The sequence below is a fragment of the Syngnathus typhle genome, linkage group LG8 (genome assembly GCF_033458585.1).
Source record: "Syngnathus typhle isolate RoL2023-S1 ecotype Sweden linkage group LG8, RoL_Styp_1.0, whole genome shotgun sequence".
Lineage (NCBI taxonomy): Eukaryota > Metazoa > Chordata > Actinopteri > Syngnathiformes > Syngnathidae > Syngnathus > Syngnathus typhle.
The window spans coordinates 15,618,510-15,632,164 of NC_083745.1; the positions used below are offsets into that span (position 1 = coordinate 15,618,510).

At 38.8% G+C, this 13,655-nt stretch overlaps 1 protein-coding gene across 3 annotated transcripts in view; it reads left to right on the forward strand.

Moving 5' to 3' along the window:
- The window catches only part of tspan14 (tetraspanin 14), a 139,113-nt gene that overhangs the window by 54,367 nt on the left and 71,091 nt on the right, over positions 1–13,655 (forward strand). The gene's annotated exons all lie outside the window — the stretch shown is intronic.

The window sequence follows — 13,655 nt, forward strand, 5'->3', positions numbered from 1 at the left end:
AGAATGAACCGGAAGTGCCCCAAATCAAACCGAAAGTGACCCCAAATAGACCGGAAGTGACCTCAGGTAAACCGGAAGTGACCCCAAATCAAACCGGAAGTGACCCCAAATGTACCGGAAGTGACCTTTTTAGACCGGAAATGACCCCTAATAAACCGGAAGTGACCTCAGACGAACCGGAAGTGACCCAAATTAAACCGGAAGTGACCCAAATAAACCGGAAGTGACCCCAAATAGACCGGAAGTGACCCCAAATAGACCGGAAGTGACCTCTGGTAAACCGGAAGTGACCCCAAATCAAACCGGAAGTGACCACAAATGAACCGGAAGTGACCTTTTTAGACCGGAAGTGACCCCAAATAAACCAGAAGTGACCTCAGCTAAACCGGAAGTGACCTGTTTTAAACCGGAAGTGACCCAAATAAACCGGAAGTGACCCAAATTAGACCGGAAATGACCCGAATCAAACCGGAAGTGACCTTATTTCAACACTAAGTGCCCCAAATAGCTACAATTGCTAACTTTTTCGTTTTTTGTCCGATTTAACCCGTTTCAACATTTTTACCCCAAAAGTGAACCTCTTGAGGCCGTTTTTTGTTTTTTTTCCAAATTTAGAAAGATTTTGGCGCAATTGCTTTTTTTATTTTCCCATTCATTCTCTATGGGGATTCAACATTTGCTCTAACTTCTATATTTTTCAACTGATTCAACCCGTTCCAACTTTCAACTGTACATCTTTTGCCTGCCTATTCCACAACTTCCCACTTACCAAAAATTCCAAATTCGAAATTCAACCAAATTCTCCAAAATTTCGTTTTTCTACTCTAATTTCTACATTTTTCAACCGATTCAACCCATTCCAACTTTCAGCTGTTCATCTTCTGCCTACCTATTCCACAACTTCCCACTTACCAAATATTCCAAACTTTCAATTTTGAAATTCACCACAAATTCTCCAAATATTCTACATTTCTCAAGTAATTCAACACGTTTCAACATCGTTCGGCAGCATTCCCCGAAAAAGTTATTCATACATTTCGCCTTCACACGCAATTTCTCCAGAAATTGCAAAATTCTAGTTATTGTGTGAAGGCGAAGGCCTTCACACATATGTTATTCTACACCATTCTCTATTATTATTATTATTATTATTATTATTCTTCTATTTTATTCTCCACACTTTTTTGACACGTTTCATCTTCCACATAATTCATCCGATTCACTCCATTCCACTTTTCACGTATTCCAAATATTCACGACATGAGCGCTTATATTTTTCTCGTTCCGAAAATTTTCCGATTCCGCAAAATTCCCAAAATTCCGACAAATTTTTCCCCATTCATTCTTAATGGCACATTCGACATTTCACATTTACGTCGTTCCAATTTGAAATTCACATCATTCAGCACATTCTAATCACATTCGGAAGGATTCTCAACATTCCCAAAATTCCCAAATTCGAAAATTTCTCGTTTTCACGTTCAAAATTCCGACAAATTTTCACAAAATTTCGTTTTTCACCTCTAACTTCTACATTTTTCAACCGATTCAACTCGTTCCAACTTTCAACTGTTCATCTTTTGCCTACCTATTCCACAACGTCCCACTTACCAAAAACTTCACATCTTTTATTTTGAAATTCAACCAAAATTCTCTAAAATTTCATTTTTCTACTCTAATTTCTACATTTTTCAACCGATTCAACCCATTCCAACTTTCAACTGTTCATCATTTTTCTACCTATTCCACAACTTCCCACTTACCAAAAGCTTCACATCTTTTATTTTGAAATTCACACCCAATTCCTTTTCCCTTCTCATTTCTACATTTTTCAACCGATTCAACCCATTCCAACTTTCAACTGTTCATCATTTTTCTACCTATTCCACAACTTTCCACTTACCAAAAACTTCACATCTTTTATTTTGAAATTCACACCCAATTTCCTTTTCCCTTCTCATTTCTACATTTTTCAACCGATTCAACCCATTCCAACTTTCAACTGTTCATCATTTTTCTACCGATTCCACAACTTCCCACTTACCAAAAGCTTCACATCTTTTATTTTGAAATTCACACCCAATTCCTTTTCCCTTCTCATTTCTACATTTTTCAACCGATTCAACCCATTCCAACTTTCAACTGTTCATCATTTTTCTACCTATTCCACAACTTCCCACTTACCAAAAACTTCACATCTTTTATTTTGAAATTCACACCCAATTCTCCAATATTTCCTTTTCTCCTTCTCATTTCTACATTTTTCAACCGATTCAACCCATTCCAACTTTCAACTGTTCATCATTTTTCTACCTATTCCACAACTTCCCACGTCCCAAAAACTTAACATCTTTTATTTTGAAATTCCCACCCAATTCCTTTTTCCCTTCTCATTTCTACATTTTTCAACCGATTCAACCCATTCCAACTTTCAACTGTTCATCATTTTTCTACCTATTCCACAACTTCCCACTTACCAAAAACTTCACATCTTTTATTTTGAAATTCACACCCAATTCCTTTTTCCCTTCTCATTTCTACATTTTTCAACCGATTCTTCTCATTTCTACATTTTTCAACCGATTCAACCCATTCCAACTTTCAACTGTTCATCATTTTTCTACCTATTCCACAACTTCCCACGTCCCAAAAACTTCACATCTTTTATTTTGAAATTCCCACCCAATTCCTTTTTCCCTTCTCATTTCTACATTTTTCAACCGATTCAACCCATTCCAACTTTCAACTGTTCATCATTTTTCTACCTATTCCACAACTTCCCACTTACCAAAAACTTCACATCTTTTATTTTGAAATTCACACCCAATTCCTTTTTCCCTTCTCATTTCTACATTTTTCAACCGATTCAACCCATTCCAAATTTATTCACTTAATTCACCTTATTCTTCCCACATTCACTCCCATTCACCCCCACTTCCACTATGCTTACACAATTCAACCCTTGACCCCCAATTCCAGTGTGGCGGCCATCTTGGATGACCCTGAAGTGCCACCAATGAACCCAGAATGAACCGGAAGTGCCCAAAATCAAACCGAAAGTGACCCCAAATAGACCGGAAGTGACCTCAGGTAAACCGGAAGTGACCCCAAATCAAACCGGAAGTGACCCCAAATGTACCGGAAGTGACCTTTTTAGACCGGAAATGACCCCTAATAAACCGGAAGTGACCTCAGACGAACCGGAAGTGACCCAAATTAAACCGGAAGTGACCCAAATAAACCGGAAGTGACCCCAAATAGACCGGAAGTGACCCCAAATAGACCGGAAGTGACCTCTGGTAAACCGGAAGTGACCCCAAATCAAACCGGAAGTGACCCCAAATGAACCGGAAGTGACCCTTTTGGACCGGAAGTGACCCCAAATAAACCGGAAGTGACCTCAGCTAAACCGGAAGTGACCTGTTTTAAACCGGAAGTGACCCAAATAAACCGGAAGTGACCCAAATTAGACCGGAAATGACCCGAATCAAGCCGGAAGTGACCTTATTTCAACACTAAGTGCCCCAAATAGCTACATTTGCGCTAACGTCTTCGTTTTTTGTCCGATTTAACCCGTTTCAACATTTTTACCCCAAAAGTGAACCTCCTGAGGCCATTTTTTTTTGTTTTGTTCCAAATTTAGAAAGATTTAGCGCAATTGCCTTTTTTATTTTCCCATTCATTCTCTATGGGGATTCAACATTTGCTCTAACTTCTACATTTTTTAACTGATTCAACCCGTTCCAACTTTCAACTGTACATCTTTTGCCTACCTATTCCACAACTTCCCACTTACCAAAAATTCCAAATTCGAAATTCAACCAAATTCTCCAAAATTTCGTTTTTCTACTCTAATTTCTACATTTTTCAACCGATTCAACCCATTCCAACTTTCAACTGTTCATCTTTTGCCTACCTATTCCACAACTTCCCACTTACCAAATATTCCAAACTTTCAATTTTGAAATTCACCACAAATTCTCCAAATATTCTACATTTCTCAAGTAATTCAACACGTTTCAACATCATTCGGCAGCATTCCCCGAAAAAGTTATTCATACATTTCGCCTTCACACGCAATTTCTCCAGAAATTGCAAAATTCTAGTTATTATTATTATTCTCTACGTTTCTCCACACTTTTTTGACACGTTTCATCTTCCACATAATTCATCCGATTCACTCCATTCCACTTTTCACGTATTCCAAATATTCACGCGACGAGCGCTTGTATTTTGCTCGTTCCGAAAATTTTCCGATTCCGCAAAATTCCCAAAATTCCGACAAATTTTTCCCCATTCATTCTTAATGGCACATTCGACATTTCACATTTACGTCGTTCCAATTTGAAATTCACATCATTCAGCACATTCTAATCACATTCGGAAGGATTCTCGACATTCCCAAAATTCCCAAATTCGAAAATTTCACGTTTTCACGTTAAAAATTCCGACAAATTTTCACAAAATTTCGTTTTTCACCTCTAACTTCTACATTTTTCAACCGATTCAACTCGTTCCAACTTTCAACTGTTCATCTTTTGCCTACCTATTCCACAACGTCCCACTTACCAAAAACTTCACATCTTTTATTTTGAAATTCAACCAAAATTCTCTAAAATTTCGTTTTTCTACTCTAATTTCTACATTTTTCAACCGATTCAACCCATTCCAACTTTCAACTGTTCATTATTTTTCTACTGATTCCACAACTTCCCACTTACCAAAAGCTTCACATCTTTTATTTTGAAATTCACACCCAATTCCTTTTCCCTTCTCATTTCTACATTTTTCAACCGATTCAACCCATTCCAACTTTCAACTGTTCATCATTTTTCTACCTATTCCACAACTTCCCACTTACCAAAAACTTCACATCTTTTATTTTGAAATTCACACCCAATTCTCCAATATTTCCGTTTCTCCTTCTCATTTCTACATTTTTCAACCGATTCAACCCATTCCAACTTTCAACTGTTCATCATTTTTCTACCTATTCCACAACTTCCCACTTACCAAAAACTTCACATCTTTTATTTTGAAATTCACACCCAATTCCTTTTTCCCTTCTCATTTCTACATTTTTCAACAGATTCAACCCATTCCAAATTTATTCACTTAATTCACCTTATTCTTCCCACATTCACTCCCATTCACCCCCACTTCCACTATGCTTACACAATTCAACCCTTGACCCCCAATTCCAGTGTGGCGGCCATCTTGGATGACCCTGAAGTGCCACCAATGAACCCAGAATGAACCGGAAGTGGCCCAAATCAAACCGAAAGTGACCCCAAATAGACCGGAAGTGACCTCAGGTAAACCGGAAGTGACCCCAAATCAAACCGGAAGTGACCCCAAATGTACCGGAAGTGACCTTTTTAGACCGGAAATGACCCCTAATAAACCGGAAGTGACCTCAGACGAACCGGAAGTGACCCAAATTAAACCGGAAGTGACCCCAAATAGACCGGAAGTGACCTCAGGTAAACCGGAAGTGACCCCAAATCAAACCGGAAGTGACCCCAAATGTACCGGAAGTGACCTTTTTAGACCGGAAATGACCCCTTATAAACCGGAAGTGACCTCAGACGAACCGGAAGTGACCCAAATTAAACCGGAAGTGACCCAAATAAACCGGAAGTGACCCCAAATAGACCGGAAGTGACCTCTGGTAAACCGGAAGTGACCCCAAATCAAACCGGAAGTGACCCAAAATGAACCGGAAGTGACCTTTTTAGACCGGAAATGACCCCAAATAAACCGGAAGTGACCTCAGCTAAACCGGAAGTGACCTGTTTTAAACCGGAAGTGACCCAAATAAACCGGAAGTGACCCAAATTAGACCGGAAATGACCCGAATCAAGCCGGAAGTGACCTTATTTCAACACTAAGTGCCCCAAATAGCTACATTTGCGCTTACGTCTTCGTTTTTTGTCCGATATAACCCGTTTCAACATTTTTACCCCAAAAGTGAACCTCCTGAGGCCGTTTTTTTTGGTTTTGTTCCAAATCTAGAAAGATTTTGGCGCAATTGCTTTTTTTTATTTTCCCATTCATTCTCTATGGGGATTCAACATTTGCTCTAACTTCTACATTTTTTAACTGATTCAACCCGTTCCAACTTTCAACTGTTCATCTTTTGCCTACCTATTCCACAACTTCCCACTTACCAACAATTCCAAATTTAAAATTCAACCAAATTCTCCAAAATTTCGTTTTTCTACTCTAACTTCTAAATTTTTCTACCGATTCAACCCATTCCAACTTTCAACTGTTCATCTTTTGCCTACCTATTCCACAACTTCCCACTTACCAAATATTCCAAACTTTCAATTTTGAAATTCACCACAAATTCTCCAAATATTCTACATTTCTCAAGTAATTCAACACGTTTCAACATCGTTCGGCAGCATTCCCCGAAAAAGTTATTCATACATTTCGCCTTCACACGCAATTTCTCCAGAAATTGCAAAATTCTAGTTATTGTGTGAAGGCGAAGGCCTTCACACATTGATATTGTACTTTATTATTAAACAACTTATTCCTCCCACTTTTTTGACATCTAACTACTCCCACATGCTTCAACCGATTCACCTCGTTCAACCTTTCACACGTTCCAAAAATTCATGGCACGCTTGCCAGTATTTTTCGCGTTCATAACATTTACCGTTTTTAAGTAATTAGCAAATTTGTGCCTTTTATTTCCCCATTCATTCTTAATGGCAATGTCAACCCGAGCCAGTTTCCTGTAGTGGGTTCGATTCCCACATTGGGCGTCATTAATTATTTTACTCTTTATTCTTCCCGCTTATCATTTTCAACGCTTATCATTTGTAACTAACATTCGCATTCAACATTCATTACATTAAGCAATTTCCACCACTTTGATTACGTATTCGCATTCAACAAACACATTCATTACATTAACCAAATTCAACCAGTATGTAGACAGGGACACAATTAGCTCGTGGGAAACACAAGTGATTCCAGTACACGAGTATCTTTCCCGAGTGGTATCAAAACCCGCGTCAGTTCGATTCCCACATTGGGCGTCATTATTTATTTTACTCTTTATCCTTCCCGGTTATCATTTTCAACGGTTATCATTTGTAACTTTTGTCATTCGCATTCAACATTCATTACATTAAGCAATTTCCACCACTTTGATTACGCATTCGCATTCAACAAACACATTCATTACATTAACCAAATTCAACCAGCAAGAAGGAAGGATCCTCGTTAGCTCAGTCGGAAACACAATGGAAATGTCAACCCGAGCCAGTTTCCTGTAGTGGGTTCGATTCCCACATTGGGAGTCATAAATTATTTTACTCTTTATTCTTCCCCCTTATCATTTTCAACGCTTATCATTTGTACCTTTTTTGTAACATTTGTAACGTTTCATTTTTAACGCTTATCATTTGTACCTTTTTTGTAACATGTATTTGTAACATTTTCCCATTTATTTCACAATTATCTATTTTCCCTTTGTATTCTTCCCGCTCATCATTTTTAACGCTTAACGTTTGTAACTTAACATCTGCCTTCGCCTTCACACGCAATTTCTTCCGAAATTGCAATTCTAGTTGTGTGAAGGCGAAGGCCTTCACACATATGTTATTCTACACCATTCTCTATTATTATTATTATTATTATTATTCTCTTTTATTCTCCACACTTTTTTGTCCACTTTCATCTTCCACATAATTCATCCGATTCACTCCATTCCACTTTCCACGTATTCCAAATATTCACGCGATGAGCGCTTCCATTTTTCTCGTTCCGAAAATTTTCCGATTCCGCAAAATTCCCAGAATTCCGACAAATTTTTCCCCATCCATTCTTAATGGCACATTCGACATTTCACAAAATTTCGTTTTTCACCTCTAACTTCTACATTTTTCAACCGATTCAACCCATTCCAACTTTCAACTGTTCATCTTTTGCCTACCTATTCCACAACTTCCCACTTACCAAAAATTCCAAATTTTCAAATTTGAAATTCAACCAAAATTCTCTCAAATTCCGTTTTTCTACTCTAATTTCTACATTTTTCAACCGATTCAACCCATTCCAACTTTCAACTGTTCATCTTTTGCCTACCTATTCCACAACTTCCCACTTACCAAAAATTCCAAATTTTCAAATTTGAAATTCAACCAAAATTCTCCAAAATTCAGTTTTTCCACTCTAATTTCTACATTTTTCAACCGATTCAACCCATTCCAACTTTCAACTGTTCATCTTTTGCCTACCTATTCCACAACTTCCCACTTACCAAAAATTCCGAACTTTCACGTTTGAAATTCAACCAAATTCTCCAAAATTTCGTTTTTCCACTCTAATTTCTACATTTTTCGACCGATTCAACCCATTCCACATTTATTCCCTTTATTCATCTTATGCTTACCACATTCACTCCCATTCACCCCCACTTCCACTATGCTTACACAATTCAACCCTTGACCCCCAATTCCAGTGTGGCGGCCATCTTGGATGACCCTGAAGTGCCACCAATGAACCCAGAATGAACCGGAAGTGCCCCAAATCAAACCGAAAGTGACCCCAAATAGACCGGAAGTGACCTCAGGTAAACCGGAAGTGACCCCAAATCAAACCGGAAGTGACCCCAAATGTACCGGAAGTGACCTTTTTAGACCGGAAATGACCCCTAATAAACCGGAAGTGACCTCAGACGAACCGGAAGTGACCCAAATTAAACCGGAAGTGACCCAAATAAACCGGAAGTGACCCCAAATAGACCGGAAGTGACCCCAAATAGACCGGAAGTGACCTCTGGTAAACCGGAAGTGACCCCAAATCAAACCGGAAGTGACCCCAAATGAACCGGAAGTGACCTTTTTAGACCGGAAATGACCCCAAATAAACCGGAAGTGACCTCAGCTGAACCGGAAGTGACCTGTTTTAAACCGGAAGTGACCCAAATAAACCGGAAGTGACCCAAACTAGACCGGAAGTGACCTGAATCAAACCGGAAGTGACTATATTTTAACACTGAGTGGCCCAAATAGCTACATTTGCGCTAACTTTTTCGTTTTTTGTCTGATTTAACCCGTTTCAACATTTTTACCCCAAAAGTGAACCTCCTGAGGCCGTTTTTTTGTTTTGTTCCAAATTTAGAAAGATTTTGGCGCAATTGCTTTTTTTTATTTACCCATTCATTCTCTATGGGGATTCAACATTTGCTCTAACTTCTACATTTTTTAACTGATTCAACCCGTTCCAACTTTCAACTGTACATCTACCTATTCTACAACTTCCCACTTACCAAAAATTCCAAATTCGAAATTCAACCAAATTCTCCAAAATTTCGTTTTTCTACACTAATTTCTACATTTTTCAACCGATTCAACCCATTCCAACTTTCAGCTGTTCATCTTTTGCCTACCTATTCCACAACTTCCCACTTACCAAATATTCCAAACTTTCAATTTTGAAATTCACCACAAATTCTCCAAATATTCTACATTTCTCAAGTAATTCAACACGTTTCAACATCGTTCGGCAGCATTCCCCGAAAAAGTTATTCATACATTTCGCCTTCACACGCAATTTCTCCAGAAATTGCAAAATTCTAGTTATTATTATTATTCTCTACGTTTCTCCACACTTTTTTGACACGTTTCATCTTCCACATAATTCATCCGATTCACTCCATTCCACTTTTCACGTATTCCAAATATTCACGCGACGAGCGCTTGTATTTTGCTCGTTCCGAAAATTTTCCGATTCCGCAAAATTCCCAAAATTCCGACAAATTTTTCCCCATTCATTCTTAATGGCACATTCGACATTTCACATTTACGTCGTTCCAATTTGAAATTCACATCATTCAGCACATTCTAATCACATTCGGAAGGATTCTCGACATTCCCAAAATTCCCAAATTCGAAAATTTCACGTTTTCACGTTAAAAATTCCGACAAATTTTCACAAAATTTCGTTTTTCACCTCTAACTTCTACATTTTTCAACCGATTCAACTCGTTCCAACTTTCAACTGTTCATCTTTTGCCTACCTATTCCACAACGTCCCACTTACCAAAAACTTCACATCTTTTATTTTGAAATTCAACCAAAATTCTCTAAAATTTCGTTTTTCTACTCTAATTTCTACATTTTTCAACCGATTCAACCCATTCCAACTTTCAACTGTTCATTATTTTTCTACTGATTCCACAACTTCCCACTTACCAAAAGCTTCACATCTTTTATTTTGAAATTCACACCCAATTCCTTTTCCCTTCTCATTTCTACATTTTTCAACCGATTCAACCCATTCCAACTTTCAACTGTTCATCATTTTTCTACCTATTCCACAACTTCCCACTTACCAAAAACTTCACATCTTTTATTTTGAAATTCACACCCAATTCTCCAATATTTCCGTTTCTCCTTCTCATTTCTACATTTTTCAACCGATTCAACCCATTCCAACTTTCAACTGTTCATCATTTTTCTACCTATTCCACAACTTCCCACTTACCAAAAACTTCACATCTTTTATTTTGAAATTCACACCCAATTCCTTTTTCCCTTCTCATTTCTACATTTTTCAACAGATTCAACCCATTCCAAATTTATTCACTTAATTCACCTTATTCTTCCCACATTCACTCCCATTCACCCCCACTTCCACTATGCTTACACAATTCAACCCTTGACCCCCAATTCCAGTGTGGCGGCCATCTTGGATGACCCTGAAGTGCCACCAATGAACCCAGAATGAACCGGAAGTGGCCCAAATCAAACCGAAAGTGACCCCAAATAGACCGGAAGTGACCTCAGGTAAACCGGAAGTGACCCCAAATCAAACCGGAAGTGACCCCAAATGTACCGGAAGTGACCTTTTTAGACCGGAAATGACCCCTAATAAACCGGAAGTGACCTCAGACGAACCGGAAGTGACCCAAATTAAACCGGAAGTGACCCCAAATAGACCGGAAGTGACCTCAGGTAAACCGGAAGTGACCCCAAATCAAACCGGAAGTGACCCCAAATGTACCGGAAGTGACCTTTTTAGACCGGAAATGACCCCTAATAAACCGGAAGTGACCTCAGACGAACCGGAAGTGACCCAAATAAACCGGAAGTGCCCCAAATCAAACCGGAAGTGACCCCTAATAGACCGGAAGTGACCTCTGGTAAACCGGAAGTGACCCCAAATCAAACCGGAAGTGACCCAAAATGAACCGGAAGTGACCTTTTTAGACCGGAAATGACCCCAAATAAACCGGAAGTGACCTCAGCTAAACCGGAAGTGACCTGTTTTAAACCGGAAGTGACCCAAATAAACCGGAAGTGACCCAAATTAGACCGGAAATGACCCGAATCAAGCCGGAAGTGACCTTATTTCAACACTAAGTGCCCCAAATAGCTACATTTGCGCTTACGTCTTCGTTTTTTGTCCGATATAACCCGTTTCAACATTTTTACCCCAAAAGTGAACCTCCTGAGGCCGTTTTTTTTGGTTTTGTTCCAAATCTAGAAAGATTTTGGCGCAATTGCTTTTTTTTATTTTCCCATTCATTCTCTATGGGGATTCAACATTTGCTCTAACTTCTACATTTTTTAACTGATTCAACCCGTTCCAACTTTCAACTGTTCATCTTTTGCCTACCTATTCCACAACTTCCCACTTACCAACAATTCCAAATTTAAAATTCAACCAAATTCTCCAAAATTTCGTTTTTCTACTCTAACTTCTAAATTTTTCTACCGATTCAACCCATTCCAACTTTCAACTGTTCATCTTTTGCCTACCTATTCCACAACTTCCCACTTACCAAATATTCCAAACTTTCAATTTTGAAATTCACCACAAATTCTCCAAATATTCTACATTTCTCAAGTAATTCAACACGTTTCAACATCGTTCGGCAGCATTCCCCGAAAAAGTTATTCATACATTTCGCCTTCACACGCAATTTCTCCAGAAATTGCAAAATTCTAGTTATTATTATTATTCTATTTTATTCTCCACACTTTTTTGACACGTTTCAGCTTCCACATAATTCATCCGATTCACTCCATTCCACTTTTCACGTATTCCAAATATTCACGCGACGAGCGCTTGTATTTTGCTCGTTCCGAAAATTTTCCGATTCCGCAAAATTCCCAAAATTCCGACAAATTTTTCCCCATTCATTCTTAATGGCACATTCGACATTTCACATTTACGTCGTTCCAATTTGAAATTCACATCATTCAGCACATTCTAATCACATTCGGAAGGATTCTCGACATTCCCAAAATTCCCAAATTCGAAAATTTCACGTTTTCACGTTAAAAATTCCGACAAATTTTCACAAAATTTCGTTTTTCACCTCTAACTTCTACATTTTTCAACCGATTCAACTCGTTCCAACTTTCAACTGTTCATCTTTTGCCTACCTATTCCACAACGTCCCACTTACCAAAAACTTCACATCTTTTATTTTGAAATTCAACCAAAATTCTCTAAAATTTCGTTTTTCTACTCTAATTTCTACATTTTTCAACCGATTCAACCCATTCCAACTTTCAACTGTTCATTATTTTTCTACTGATTCCACAACTTCCCACTTACCAAAAGCTTCACATCTTTTATTTTGAAATTCACACCCAATTCCTTTTCCCTTCTCATTTCTACATTTTTCAACCGATTCAACCCATTCCAACTTTCAACTGTTCATCATTTTTCTACCTATTCCACAACTTCCCACTTACCAAAAACTTCACATCTTTTATTTTGAAATTCACACCCAATTCTCCAATATTTCCGTTTCTCCTTCTCATTTCTACATTTTTCAACCGATTCAACCCATTCCAACTTTCAACTGTTCATCATTTTTCTACCTATTCCACAACTTCCCACTTACCAAAAACTTCACATCTTTTATTTTGAAATTCACACCCAATTCCTTTTTCCCTTCTCATTTCTACATTTTTCAACAGATTCAACCCATTCCAAATTTATTCACTTAATTCACCTTATTCTTCCCACATTCACTCCCATTCACCCCCACTTCCACTATGCTTACACAATTCAACCCTTGACCCCCAATTCCAGTGTGGCGGCCATCTTGGATGACCCTGAAGTGCCACCAATGAACCCAGAATGAACCGGAAGTGGCCCAAATCAAACCGAAAGTGACCCCAAATAGACCGGAAGTGACCTCAGGTAAACCGGAAGTGACCCCAAATCAAACCGGAAGTGACCCCAAATGTACCGGAAGTGACCTTTTTAGACCGGAAATGACCCCTAATAAACCGGAAGTGACCTCAGACGAACCGGAAGTGACCCAAATTAAACCGGAAGTGACCCCAAATAGACCGGAAGTGACCTCAGGTAAACCGGAAGTGACCCCAAATCAAACCGGAAGTGACCCCAAATGTACCGGAAGTGACCTTTTTAGACCGGAAATGACCCCTTATAAACCGGAAGTGACCTCAGACGAACCGGAAGTGACCCAAATTAAACCGGAAGTGACCCAAATAAACCGGAAGTGACCCCAAATAGACCGGAAGTGACCTCTGGTAAACCGGAAGTGACCCCAAATCAAACCGGAAGTGACCCAAAATGAACCGGAAGTGACCTTTTTAGACCGGAAATGACCCCAAATAAACCGGAAGTGACCTCAGCTAAACCGGAAG